At 28.7% G+C, this 14,697-nt stretch overlaps 1 pseudogene across 1 annotated transcript; it reads right to left on the reverse strand.

The window, feature by feature from the left end:
- Positions 1–2,174: 2,174 nt before the first annotated feature.
- On the reverse strand, positions 2,175–13,411 carry LOC114282777 (polygalacturonase non-catalytic subunit AroGP2-like; annotated as a pseudogene). The gene is made up of 2 exons (XR_014342907.1): positions 13,287–13,411; positions 2,175–4,229 (listed from the first exon to the last, which is right to left on the reverse strand). The product of XR_014342907.1 is annotated as a polygalacturonase non-catalytic subunit AroGP2-like (transcript).
- Positions 13,412–14,697: the final 1,286 nt, after the last annotated feature.

Below are 14,697 nucleotides of genomic sequence, written 5' to 3' on the forward strand. Positions count from 1 at the left end.
AGTAAAGTGGTGATAGTATAGTAGGGTGGTAATGGTGGTGGTAATAAAGCTATTGTAGTAATAGACGGTGATAATAATAATAAATGGTATTGGTGTAAAGTGGTGATAGTATAGTAAGGTGGTAATGGTGGTGGTAATAAAGCTATTGTAGTGATAGACGGTGATAATAATAATACTAAGTGGTATTGGTGACAGCAACGATAGTGATTAAAGAAGAAGTGGTTGTGGCAAAAGGGAAATGTTAGTGGGTAGTTAACGCAGAGGAAATCAACCAACACTGTTTTAAGTGGTTCTATAATTAAATGACATTCATGTTTTTAAATTTGGAAAGGCCAATAAGTATTGTTAAATTTTATTGAAATAATTATTTCTACTTATTTAAAACATACCAAATAAAAAGTAAAAATTAAAAAAATTAAAATTAAAAATTGAGTTGTGTTTTAAAGACTGACTTGTAAATTAAAAAGTGGTTATTGATCACAATGATGGACCCACATCACAAGGAAGCAGCAAATCTGCTTGCACTTCAACCTATAATTATAATTCATTTTCCATATGATGCAGCTCATTTATAAACAGTGATGTAAAATAGTAAAAAATTAATTAATTAGAAGAATTTATATAAGCAGTGATATAAAATAGCAAAAAAATAATTAATAATAAATAGCTTAATTTAGAGTGAATTATAGCCATAGCCTTTCAAATTTGAGAGATGTTTAATTTTAGTCCATGTCGTCTCAATTGAGTCAATTCAGTCCCTTAAGTTTTAATTTCAAATCAATTTAGTCCCTAAGCCTAAAATATAAATAATTCATCGTCCCAAAAGTTTGAGTAATTACCGAAAGGCCCTATATATTTAGTAGTTAATGTATCAAGCCTTAAAATGTTAGGTTAAGTTTGTTTCAATCCTTCATATGCTTTTAATTGCAGAAATACAAGTTGAAATAAATAGTAGTTTAGCATGTATTTTTGAATTAGAAAATAAGTTAAATATATTAAATTTTCTTTTATCCATTGCGTCTAGACGGTCCATAGTGCCTTATAGCTAGAAAATTGCTAGCATTAAGGTGCAAAAGGCATTAGAAAAGGCATGTGTAGGATTCCAAAGATGAGTTTTTACAAGGCTTATTAATAAATTAGTCTGCATTTGGAATCATGTATAGTGGACCTAAAATCAAATAATTTAAAAATATAATAATAAATAGAGTTACTATTAAAATTATAAATCAGTACTTGTGATTACAGATTTAAAAAAATAAAATAAATATAATTTTATAATACAACAAAACTTAAGGGGAAAAAGTATGTTAAACAAAACCTCAAAAAGGTTGTAAGGATCAAATTGGAACAAATAAGAAAGTTTAAGGATTAAATTGATAAAATTTAAAGTACAAGAACCAAGCTGCAACTTTGAGAAAAATATGAGGACCATTAATGTAATTAACCACTTATTTTTATTATGAAACTATATTTACACTTTATAATTAAATTATAAACTTCAAACCGTAACTTAACAATCACATTAAAAAACGTAATTGGTTTGGCATAACTTACAAAAGTTAAAAACTTATCAAAAAAGTCAAAAAATTCATACGATTTGGGAGAAGCTTGTGAAGGAAGTCTAGAGGGAAAAATTATTGGTAGCGTTTGGTTGAATTTTTAAAAAATGATTTGAGAATAGAGTTGTGAGTTTATAGGTTTTGGAATTATGATTTGAATATGAAAAATTTGTTTGTTTATAAATTCTGAATTGAGTTTTGGAGGAAGTTTTGAGTTTTTGAACTCAAAAAAGTTATTTGATTCAAAACTTTACAACTCATAACCAAATGCACAATCTAAAATTCTATTCAAAACTCATATAAAAATTAAAAAAATTCTGAAAATATTTTTTATTTACAATATAAAAATAACAAGTGCTCAAGAAAAAAAAAAAAAAAAAACCGAACACTGTTCTGATTAACAAGCCGAACGTCTGAGTTAGCCAAATTTTCTTGCCTGAAAAGGAGTTTTCAAAAGTAATGGGGGAATTACAATTTTAAAGGTCAAAACAAACATTACACTCAACTGAGTGGGCGAAAATGTGTTTGGAACACACAACCAAACACAGCCATTATTTTGCCTTTTGAATTCAATTATTCAAAAGTCAAAAAGTTAAAAATTAAAAAGTCAACAAGGATAGAATAATCATTTTAATTTTATTACAATATTTTATTACATATTTTTTTCAAAAAAAGTAAAAAAATTATTTCAAACATACAATTTTTCCCTCTACCATTTTGGCTAAAAAATTAAAACCAAAAGTACATTTTCTTGGGTCGGACAGTGGCTCGGGCCTGTAACCCACCCAATTTGAAACAAACACACAAACTGTCTTTTACAGGGTCAATCAGCCGTAGACCAAGTCATATCATTCTCAAAGATCCAATGACAGATCTCAATTTTCCCTGGACCTGAACCCAAAGCCAAGAAAGCTCCATGACCCCCGCTCCAATGGATGTATCCACATGACAGATGGCAACTCCGTGGTTGATCTTGACCTTAGTTTTGGGGTCCAAGATATCTGCTTCGTAGACCCGAACCTTAGGTACTGAGTGACAATAATATAGCAAGTACGGAAACAAACTCTGATGACAAGACACCGATTTCGTCACCTTCCCACCATTGATTCCTTTGACTAACCCGATCATCACGTCCTGTTTCGACCCGTTGGTGTTCTGGGTCGTTCGAACCACCACATTTCGACCCAAGACCGAGATGGCAAAATCAATTAGGTCCTCGGCCGAGCCCGCGCACCGCTTGGTCTCGCCATGGCTCGGTGCCCTCTCACACTCGCTCAATGTGTCTGCGAGTATACTCTCCATGCTCGAGTTCTTACTAGCATGGAAGATTTCTCTCATATGAGAAAGTTTCGAGCTCGAAAATGGTAATTTCGATGAAATCACCCGGGGCAAAAACGACCTTTTGGTCATTTTATCGCGAATATCAGGCATTGGCATTACAGTTCCAGTCTTGAGCATTCTTTCTCGAAAAAATTTACCCGGCTCCACCCGTCTATTTACAGCTTTGCCACTCTCCATCACCGAAGACAGTTTCCCAGAGCTTTCATTGATATATCCAGCAAATGAAACACCCTGCTTCGCGTAGTCTTTGAAGGTGTTGTTAACTCCATAGGTTTTGAACCCGATTGTGTTTCCCGATTTGCCCTTACCATACTCAGTAAATTTATCTGTACCTTCGTTGAACGATTTTCCATAGTTCACGAAATTCACCTTTCCAGCCTTTGAATCCTTGTCGTATGATTCAAACGAATCATCACCAACATTCGATTGATTTCTATAACTACTAAAACTATCAATTGCAGATTTACCACCTTGGCCATAATTCTTGAAATTGTTTTCAGGTACATTTCCATTAGACCCGTACGAAGTGAACGAATCGTTCGCGCCTTTACCAGACTCGCCATAGCCACTGAAGCTCGACCCAATAACATTCGAGTCGTTTCCATAACTATTGAACCCATTCACAGACCTATTTCCGTTTTTTCCATAGCTCGAGAACGATTGGTTACCGGAATTCGTCTCGTCGGAGTAAGAACCGAACGACTGGTCACGGCTGTTCGCATCGTCAGAGTAGGATTCGAAGTCCAGGTTCGGTTCGTTGACGAACTTGTTGTAGGCCTTGAAATCACCGGCGCCGCTGGTTGCGTCGGCACCATAGGATTTGAAGGTTTGCTCTGGAACGTTGGTGCTATTGGCGTAATTGGTAAACTTGTCGTCGTGGCCGGTACTGTCTTGGCTGTACTTATCGAAGGAGTCGAAGATGACGTTGTCATTGCCGGAGTAGTTCATAAACGAGTCGACTCCGCCCACTCGACTCTTTCCGTAGTCGGAGAAGTTCTGGTTTAGGTAGGATGTGAAGTTGACGTTTTTGTCATGGTCTTTGAGGCTCGCCGATGAATCGGGATAACATAGGAGGTTCGCCGAGGAACAAAAGGAGAGGAGGCGAGTGGAGAGGGCGTTCTGATGGGCTAGTTTTGAAAAAGTCGCTGATTCCACGGCTGTCAACGGGGAGGCCTTGTTGAGAAGAAACCATGGTTTGGGCAAGGTGTTGGAGATCTGTTTGTTCCAATAACGAATCAGAAACGCTTTTGCTGTGAATGGGTTCACTATCACTCCAGCCGAAGGCGATTTGCCGGAGCTGAAGCCAGCGCCGGCGCCGGCGACACTCACCTACATTGGCAAATTAAATCATATAAAACGCATTCCAAAAAGGGTTTTAAGGATATATTAATTCTCTTAACGCCTCTATTACCATAATATATATATATATATATATATAAAAGCCTATAAATATGAGTTATCACAAATAATTTATCAAATTTTTTATTGAACCTTTTTCATATGATATCAGACCCACACAGATGTGGGTTTGTGTGGGTCTTACACCATGTGAGAGGTTTGGTAAGAAATTTGATACATTATTTGAGGTCTATAGCATTTTCCTTATAAATATAACTTAGGATAAATTATATTTACCTCCCAAAAGTTTTTAATAATTACAAAGACCTCCTTTGTAATTTCAATAATTATATTAATCTTTCTTATTTTTCAAACTATTATCAAGATTCCCTCCTATTAAGCTGTTTAACATAATTTGCTAATGGCATGCTAATGTCATATGTTATAATACCAAAAATAACAAAATTATCGATCAGTTACCTTGTCTATTCAAATGAGAAATTTCATTTACTTCCTTGATGTTTTGCATATATATTATCAAAGACTCATACATATTTTAGTATTATTTAATAAAATTTTTAAATTTCATACAATATTAAATAAAACCCTAATACTTAAAAATAAACAATCTCTCTAAAATTAATGTTCGGCAACATTCTAATAATTTAATATAAGACTTATTTCACACTACGTAAACAGCGCAAAGTTTATCGTCTTAAGTAATACATTTATTATTTGAATTATTTTTTTGAAATTGAAATAAATGGATTTTTTCTTAGTAATTTACATTACTTATTTATTCATACATAAAAAAAACATTATTTTATCTTTTCTCAATCACATATTATGCTCAAATTTTTATTTTTATTTTTGAGTCATTAAATTTTCAGCCAGTACATATTTTTTTTTATAAAAAATGCAGTTTAATATTTCCTATATGACTAAAAAAAATTAATAAATAAATATAGAAGTAAAAAAAATATATTTGCCTTATAATAAATTAAAATTAATTGATAGAGAATGAAAGTTGATAATAATAAACAATTCAAACAATTTATCATTCTTACACCTAAAATTAAAATTAATCTTTACTTGAATGATGAAATTATTTGAGAATAATAAAATACGAAATTAATTTGTTATGTATGATACTTAAAATCTATTTCTCCATCTTTATTTATCTCATTTAAATTATTTTTATTAAATTAAATTTTAAAATTTATTTCTCAAATTCATTAATGGTTGAATTTTTATTCTATTTTTTATTTATAAAAGTTCAAAAACTTCTTGTGAAAAAAAATAGAGTCAAGAAATTACATTTATATTTTGAAAATATTATCAAAAATAAATAATAATTTCATATGTGTTTAATAGGATATGTTAATCTTATGGTTTGATTTTGATGATATCTAATATATTATTCTATAAAATGTGTGTGTGTTTTTTTTTTTTTAATAATTTGACATAAAATATGAAAATAAATTTTATCATTTTAATATATGTTGCACCAATTTAAAGTATAAATTTAATTTACATCTCTTAAAATAATACTTATATTATATAAGGTTATATATTTCAATAAAAAACCCACATAGTGGTGGGTTTGTTTGACTTTAAATCACTTGCATTTCTATTCTTGTTTTTCTTTTTTTTTTTTCTTGTTGAATTGAGCAGCACTCTTGCACAAGAATGGAAGCAAAGCAACGGTCAAAATTTAAATGAAAGGAATTGAAGAGTTCTTAAAATTATTTGTGATATTGAAGAGTTCTTAAAATATTGTGTGATGTATTTTTATTGAGTTGTAATTTCTTTGAGAGAAATCTGTTGAGTGTTTGAATTTTTATTGTAAAAGAGTTTCCAATCCTTTATCTTTTTTCTTATAAAAAATAGTTAATATTTTTGTGAGTGGTTTTAGGTGTGACTAGCCTAAGATTCACAATTAGTTGGTTGGAGTGATTGGGGTTGATCAATCATTTAGGTTCACTAGCTCCTGTACAATTAGAAGTGTAATTTCTATTTGACGAATAATGACGAAATCTGAAAGAGGACCTTGAGGAGTGGACATAAGTTTGGTTTGAGCCAAACCATTACAAATTCTGTGTTTGCTCTGTCTTTTCTTTCCTTCGCTTAATTTATTTTTATTAGTCTCATTTATATTGCTTCAGATTTATTTCTCATTTGGATTAAATTTCAATTTATTACTCATCTTTATTGTTTCATATTGTTATTTGTTTCTTATTTGTGTTAATTGCTTAATTTAACAATTTATTAAGAAACTCAATTCACCCATCTCTTGGGTTGCTTTCTGGATAACTGGTTAAATTAAATTTAGTGCATTTAACGTTAAGATTAATATTGATAATGAATGAGTTTGGTTTAATTATTAGAAATCTCACTAGAGGTAAGATTTTTTTTACTTCTATATTTTTTTTTAATTTTTTAAATATGTAAAAAATATTAGCCTTCGTTTTTTTTTAATTTGCATCAACTAAAAGTTTAATGACCCAAAGATAAAAATTAAAATTTAATAATAATATATTTGTGAGAATTGATAAAATAATAATTTTTTTTACATAAGAATAAATAAGTAATGCAAATTGTCGGAAAAAAAATAAATCTATTTATTTCAACTTAAAAAAAATAAATGCATTATTTAAAATGATAAACTTTACATTGTTTATGTAGTGTGAAATAAGTTTTATATTAAATTATTAGCATGTTATCTAATATTAATTTTAGAGAGATTGATTATTTTTAAATATTTTATCAATAATAATTAAAATTTTTCCATTAAATTATTTTAATAATGTATTAAATATTATTTAATATTATATGAAATTTAAGAATTTTATTAAATAATACCAAAATATATATGAGTCTTTGATAACATATATGTAAAATCTTAGGAGAGGTAAGTGTAATTTATCCATGTTGATAATGAATTATTTGGTTTATGGGTATCAAAAAGTAAAATGGTCATTTTTACACCCAACTAACGTTATTTGTACGAACTCAATAGATTGAAAAAATCTTGATAATAGTATCAAAAATAAAGAAATTAGTATAATTATTAAAACTACAAAAAGAAATTTCTATAATTGTCAAAAACTTCAAAAAAGTAGGGTTCAAAAAAGTAGGGGTCGTTTGAGGTATCCTAAATAAGTGCATTTTGACTTTTTGGACTAAAAAATTGAGAAAAAAAATATGATTATTTGAGTTAACTTTTTGACTTTTTATGACAAAAAATGTGTATTAAAAAATTGTTTAAATTGTTTGGGTTAACTTTTTAACTTTTTGTCTTTTTTTACACATGCCAAACCAGGCCAGTGTAATTTACCCTATATCTAATTATAGATAAGGATATGGTCCCTTTTCTTTTTTTGTTTTTTTTTGGTGTGTGGAAACGGAATCACTACTGTACAGCAGTCACTGTTGCTTGCTGAAATGGTGGTGTTTTGTAGGGGTGTAATTTTGGCCCGGTCTGGCCCATCTGGGCTCTGGCCGGCCCGGGCCCATGTCCGGCCTTGCGGGCTCCAATCAATAATCGGAGCGGACTGGGCTTGCCCACGGGCCAGAACACGGGCCAGAAAATTAGGCCCATGCCCAAGGGTATTTAGGATTTGGGCGGGCCAGTGGACGGGGCCTCGGGGCGGGCCTCTGGGCTCTGGCTTTGGGCGGGCCTAACAATTTTTTTTTACTTTCTCCATTAAAATTTTATTATTTTACATTAAAAATAACACTGGGTCTGGGGCCAGGATTTTGGGCAGGCCTTAAGCGGGACGATGGGCCGGGCCAAGCGGGCTGAGCCCATGGGCGGGGACAAGCTTCAAAACGATGGCTCAAGTCTTGGCCCAAGGCCTCAAGCTGGGCTTGAGTTCCGACTTAAACAGGCCTTAAAGGGCCGGGCCCACCTTGGGTCACCCGTGGGCCACGGACCAAAATTACACCTCTAGCGTTTTGGACAAGTCATTGTGTTCCAATAAGGTTTATTTTAGGAAATAGGTTAAAAGATAATTTTTAAATTTTTTTTGACTTTTTAAAAAAAAATGTGTAAAAAATAAAGAAATTATGTGATTTAAAAAAGTTAAAAAACATGTGATTCAAAAAAAAAAAAAAAATCTACAGAATTAGATATCATGTTGTTAGTTCAAAAAAAAAACAAAAAACAAAAAACACTTCCTCTTGTAGTTGTGTGCACTTTTATTTATTTATTTTAAACGACAATGCTAGGTAGCTCAAATTTTTGTGGCTCAAATGGCTCAAATCTGTCAAAACGACGTCGTTTTGACAGATTTTGAGTGTAAAACGACGTCGTTTTGACAGATTTGAGCCATTTGAACCACAAAAATTTGAGCAACCAAACATTTTCCTATTTTAAAGCATTGTGCTGTGTACACTTGAACGGTCCATCGGTGCCCAATCAACCCTTCCAATGTTGCAAAATTTTATAATATAATATCACTCGATTCAAAAATTATTCAGAATTCTTATTTTTATAGTTCAAATTTATTCTATATATGAGTCCAATATAAATCTCACATTACATAAATTAATCTCTGTTACATAATTACTCACCCAAAATTTTCAGGGTAGATAAGAGTGGGTCTCTAAACATTTCCATATAATATAGTTGTACTTTTATATTCATATATAGCAATTATTTTACATAATATATAGTATAGTAGTTATATAAAAACAAATTACGGTGATAATTCTCTATGTATATTATTTATATAAAAAAAATTAGATTGATTCAATAATTATAGTAAGTTTAATTTATTACATTTGTCATTAAAAAAATAAATAATTTATTTTTAAAAATACACTTGCCATCTATTCTTTTTAGAAAAATATGATAAATTAACTAAGTTGCGAATATTAAATTTACATAATTTTTTTTGTGTGAATGATAGACATGAATATCCTTACAAAATAAAAAAATTCAAATTACTAAGACGAGACTCATGGTGAAAAAAAATTACTTTTTAGACTTGTCTACATGAGACAAATTGAAAAAGCAATAATTTTGAAAATTTTCAAACAAAAAAAATCTACTATTTTTAGTTTACTTTTGTATTTTCTGAATTGTTTTTGAAATTTTAAAAAATAAATAATTTTTCGATTCATCTTGTCAGTTAAAATCAAGAAACTTAGGTAATATTTGGTTTAGTTTTGGAATCGTGTTTCCAATCAAAAAATTTCAAAACTCATAACTAAATACACAATTCAAAAATTATTTTCCAAACTCATAACCAAATACACAATTCAAAACTCATAATCAAACTCTTTTCAAAATTCTATTTAAAAAAAAAATCAAAGTTTTTTTATTTTATTCTTTAAAATTATTTTTTATTTTATAGTTTTTTTGAAAAAATATAAAATTTCAAAAAATATTCTGTTTATTTTTATTTTTGAAGAAAAATATTTTTTATTTTTTATTTTTTTGAAAAAATATATTTTTTTTTATTTTTTTAAGTATTGGCCAAATAATTTGTTATGATTTAGATATATATATATATATATATATATATATATATATACGGGCAATCTAATTTCTTTTTAATTTTAAAAAAATTTAAAATTTTTTTTAAAAAATATTAAAAATATTTTAGAAATAAAATATAAAATAAAAAGTATTTAAAATAAAAATTATATATTTAAAATAAAAAAATACAACTCATTTTAGATTTTTAAATTAAAAAAAATATAGCTCACACATGTAGTAAATACAACGCACATTAAAAAAATAATTAAATATTTACAATAAAAAATATTTACGATAAAAAATTAAAATTAAGAATTTTTTAAATATTAAAAAAAATCCAATAAATTTCAAAATACAACTCAAAATTATTTTGGAAACTCATAACAAAACAAGTTTTCTCCTTTCAAAACACATAATTCAAAACATAACTCTACACTCAAATTATGATTCTAAAACTAAACCAAACGAAATTTTTTTTAAAATAATAAAAATAAAAATTCACTAAAAATAAAAATAAGTCAATAAAAAACAAAATTCAAACACCCAATTTTTTGTAGCAACGCTAGGAACACTAAGAGGTTGCATAATGAATGTGATCGAAGATTAAGATTAAACTTATTTATAAAGAGTTTCTCAGAACAAATTTTACTCAACCATTATAGTTTTGTAATCCATTTCATGATTTAGTTATTTAATATTTAGCATTATTGTATTTTTTTTATATTGACAATTACCGAAAAATATCTATTCATTTTTTATAAATGCACAAATTTCATCATGTGATTGTGGTGGGAAATGACACTTCGGACATCTTTTAAATGGGGTGTAGATTTTATTATTGGAATCATGAACTCATTACCGGTTTTATTTTAATAATTTGAATTGTTTAATATGTAGAATTTATCAAATATTTTATTTTTATAAAAATTATATTAATTAGATATTAATATATAATCATAACATATTTTGTCAATAATTTATTTTTAAAATCATATTTAATATTGACAAAACATGATCTGGACTATCGATATCTGATCAATATAATTTTTGTAGGGATCAAGTACTCCATGAGCTTTAGACATTAAGGGCTTGTTTGGTTTGTTTTTGGGAGAGTTGTTTTTGAAAAAAATTTGAGAGAGTTGTTTTCAAAAAAATTTTGGTTTGTTTGCTTGTATATTTTGAAAATAGTTTTAGAGTTTTGAATGATTTGATATTTTGTTGTAATTGAGTAGATGTGTGAAAGAGAAAAAGTGATTGAGAAAGAGAGAGGAGAGAGAAAAAGTGATTAATTGATGTGAAAGAGAGAGAAAGTGATTTTGAAATTTTTTTAAGAAAAATCTCAAACCAAACAATTTCTAATTTTTTTTTTTTAAAACTCATCTCCAAAACTTAAACTAAACATACCTTAAATGATTTGAATCAACAAAATAAGACCGTAGTGGGCCATAGAGACCCAATAATGACGTTCACCTTACAAAGTAGACCGAAGAGAAACCTTCTTCTTCAAATAAATCCATAAATCTTAGAAAACATACGGCAGAGAAAAAGTTAAAAGAAATTAACAAAACGCACCGTTTCTGGCGTAGTAGAAAAAAATAAATAAAGAAATAATGCGGTAGAAATAAGCCACTGAACAGCTTATTTGGGTGCTTTCCAAACCAAGCCTAAACTACTCTTTTCTCAATTTTTTTTTTCTATTTTAACATTATATACTTTTCATAATAGAGTGTATGTATTTTTTTCATAAAAGTAAATGTCCTTTATTTTTAAATAACAACTCTTGGCTTCTTTTTGTTTAATTGTTAAACATCTTTTATTTTCAATCATAATTAAATTATATAGTGTAAAAAAAAATAAATTGAAAAATTATACTAACAAATATAAAAAAATTTAATAACATCAATCAATAAAGAAATATCAATTTATTTAAAACAAATGCTATAACATGGTCATTCAAATTCAATATCAATACACTTTTGATATTTTAATTTAGTATTCAGTTTTCAATACTTAATTTTCGGTCTTTAATTTCTAATTTTTAATTTTATCAAACGCCCTCATAGACCGTCTCTAGCATTTTTCTAGATATTTTGCTTCAGTATCTTTGATTGATTGTATGTTGTATTTGAATTGTATTATAATAATTATAATTTATTAAATGTTATTATAATATTTTGTATGAATCAAACCACTAAAGAAAATGAAACTTATCGGATGATTGTTTTTTCTATCGCAATCAAAACAAAATGTAATTCATCACTCATTAAAAAAAAAATGTTTTTTTTTAAAAATATATATATATATATATATATATGTATATATTAGCATCTAATGGTCTTATAATTTTTAAATTTATTTTCTTTACATCATATAATTTAATTATGATTGAAAAAAATGGCAATTAAAAATTAAAAAAAAACACCAAATGTCATTTAAAAATAAAGTACATTTACTTTTATGATAAAAATGTTTACAAAAAAAAAAAAGGGAGGATATTTTAGTCTATAGAAAAATATATTTATAGTTTATGAAGCACGAATACTTCAAATAGGGAGACGTATCCGTATCGGATACTGATATTCTTTGGATACTTACAGATACGTATCAGATACTTATTAAAAGTATCGGGTACTTCTTAATTAATTTTGAAGTATCAGATACTTAGTTTTGAAGTATCGGATGCTCCAAGTCGCATATTATCGGATACTTCTTAATTAATTTTAAAGTATCAAATGCTCCAAGTCACGTATTACTTCTTTTACGAAATTAGAATTATATCATTTCTTGCATAACATCAATATATAATATAATTACAAGAATAAATAGAATATTTTTACAATACTTTACTTAGTTTTTTTTTTTTATAAAAATAACATAGTAAGCTAAAGTAATAGAATTCATCAAATTGACATATCTTCATTGTATCATGCATGTCCCCTATAATTACATAGAAATAAGGATTAATAATATAATATAACAATAGTAAAATTAAATATCAATAAATAAATAAGCAAATAAGCTTGCGTAGAATATTTTTAATTAGTACAAAAGAAAAAAACATAGAGTCAAGTTGTGGATTGTTTTGATATTATAATATCAACATATTGGACTTGATATTGAAATGAAATATTTGCAAAACTTATTGAAAATTTAAAAACTAAACTAGCTACTGGCTTAAATTAATAGTCAATTCTTAAAAATTAGTATTTTGCATTATAAAATTATTGTGATTTGTCAACATTCTTGAACTTATGTGTATAACTCACTGTAATAATTTATTTATTTATTATTTTTTAAAAACGTATCCTAACTGTATCCGTATCTTACTTTTTTAAGTTTTATTGTATCGCTATATCCATATCATATCGTATTCGTATCTCGTATCTGTATCCGTGCTTTCTAGTTTATAGTCTTTTATATTTTTTGTAGTAGTTAAAGTGATTAAAAGAAAATTGAATATATTCTTAACAAGTAGCCTACACTAAAAGAATATATATATATATATATATATATGTATGTTTTTGAAGAGAGAGAGAGAGAGAGAGAGATAGAAAAAAGCTTACATTCGAAGTTAAAGATAGTAAGTACAGGAAGGAGTAGAAGAGGAGAGGAGTCAGGTGCATATGCCTGTCCATTGTTTTGTTTTTTTAGAGGTGGAGAGAAGAGGAAGGGAAGTGAGAATGTTGTGGGGTTGGCCGGATTGGAGACACAAATTTATACAAATTATGAGTGAGAGAGAGAGAGAGAGAGAGAGAGAGAGAGAGAGAGAGGTGTTTTCAAAAAAAAAAAAATGGGGTCTTCTGCTTTTAAAAATTAGTTCTAGAGAGCTTTTCTAATGGAGATTTGCTATTCTTTTAAACTGATGCTATCGTAAGAGAATTTTGTACACTGACTTTTTTGTTTAAAGTTAGGGGTGTTTGATCATTTTTTTAAGTGATTTTTTAAATTTTTTATGAAAACTGTGTAAAAATATATATAAATTATTTGGGCCATACAACATCAATTGTAGCGGCTGATTTTTTTTCAAAACTATTATGAATCCATCATTATCAATTCATAATTTATTACGATTGTGTTTATTTGGAGGAGATTCAATTGATGAAATGCGAGATTCGTTGGTAAAATAAATTTGAAATACTGATTTCTTTTTCTGGATAACTTCTGGATATATAAGTCAGGAATGCTAGTGTTGTTGATTTTTATGGGTGATGCTAGGACACTTGATAGGGAATAATTAATATTATTTTATGTTTTTAAATAAATCTTGAAACTTATTAAATTTTAAATAATAAATTACAAAATAGAAAGTTATTAAATACATCTATACTTTACTTAATGGGTTAAAACTAAAAGATTACTAAACTCAAGATAATTTAATATGATATTAAATACACATTAAAGAAATTAATAAACTCAAGAGACAAATAAATAAAATATTAAATATACTTTATCAAGTGTTCCACGGATAGTTGTTAGCATTAGCCTAATTTTATTAACAACAATTTTACTTGTCATAGAAAGTGTTTCGCGAAAACCGTCGTAAATGTATATGATTAGTATTGACAACAATTTTACTTATCGTAAAAAGTGTTTCACGAAAACCATCATAAATGTACATGATTAGTTAATCCTAAGCTTTGATGGATGTTCGGCCTTTGCTTTGTAACGGATTTCGTGAAGCTACCAGGCTCGAAATGGCTCGAGAAGGAGAGGGAGAGGGAGAGAAAGAGAGGGAGAGGAGAAAGAGAAGGGAGGGAGAGGAAGAAGGTCGGCGTCGTCGCAGCCCCGCCCCGCCCCGCCGTCGTCGCAGCTCCGGCCGCCGCTGCTGCTTCCTCCTCCGTCGCAGCCTCGCCTCCATCGCAGCCCAGCCTCCCCTCCTCCTCAAACCGGTTTTTATGGCCCCCTCCCCTCCCTCCTCCTCCTCCTCCTCCTCCTCCTCCCTTCTCTTCTTCTCCCTCCTCCTTCTTCTTCTTC

This window comes from Camellia sinensis, chromosome 10 (assembly GCF_055761805.1).
Source record: "Camellia sinensis isolate YWXY chromosome 10, ASM5576180v1, whole genome shotgun sequence".
NCBI classification, from domain to species: Eukaryota; Viridiplantae; Streptophyta; class Magnoliopsida; order Ericales; family Theaceae; genus Camellia; species Camellia sinensis.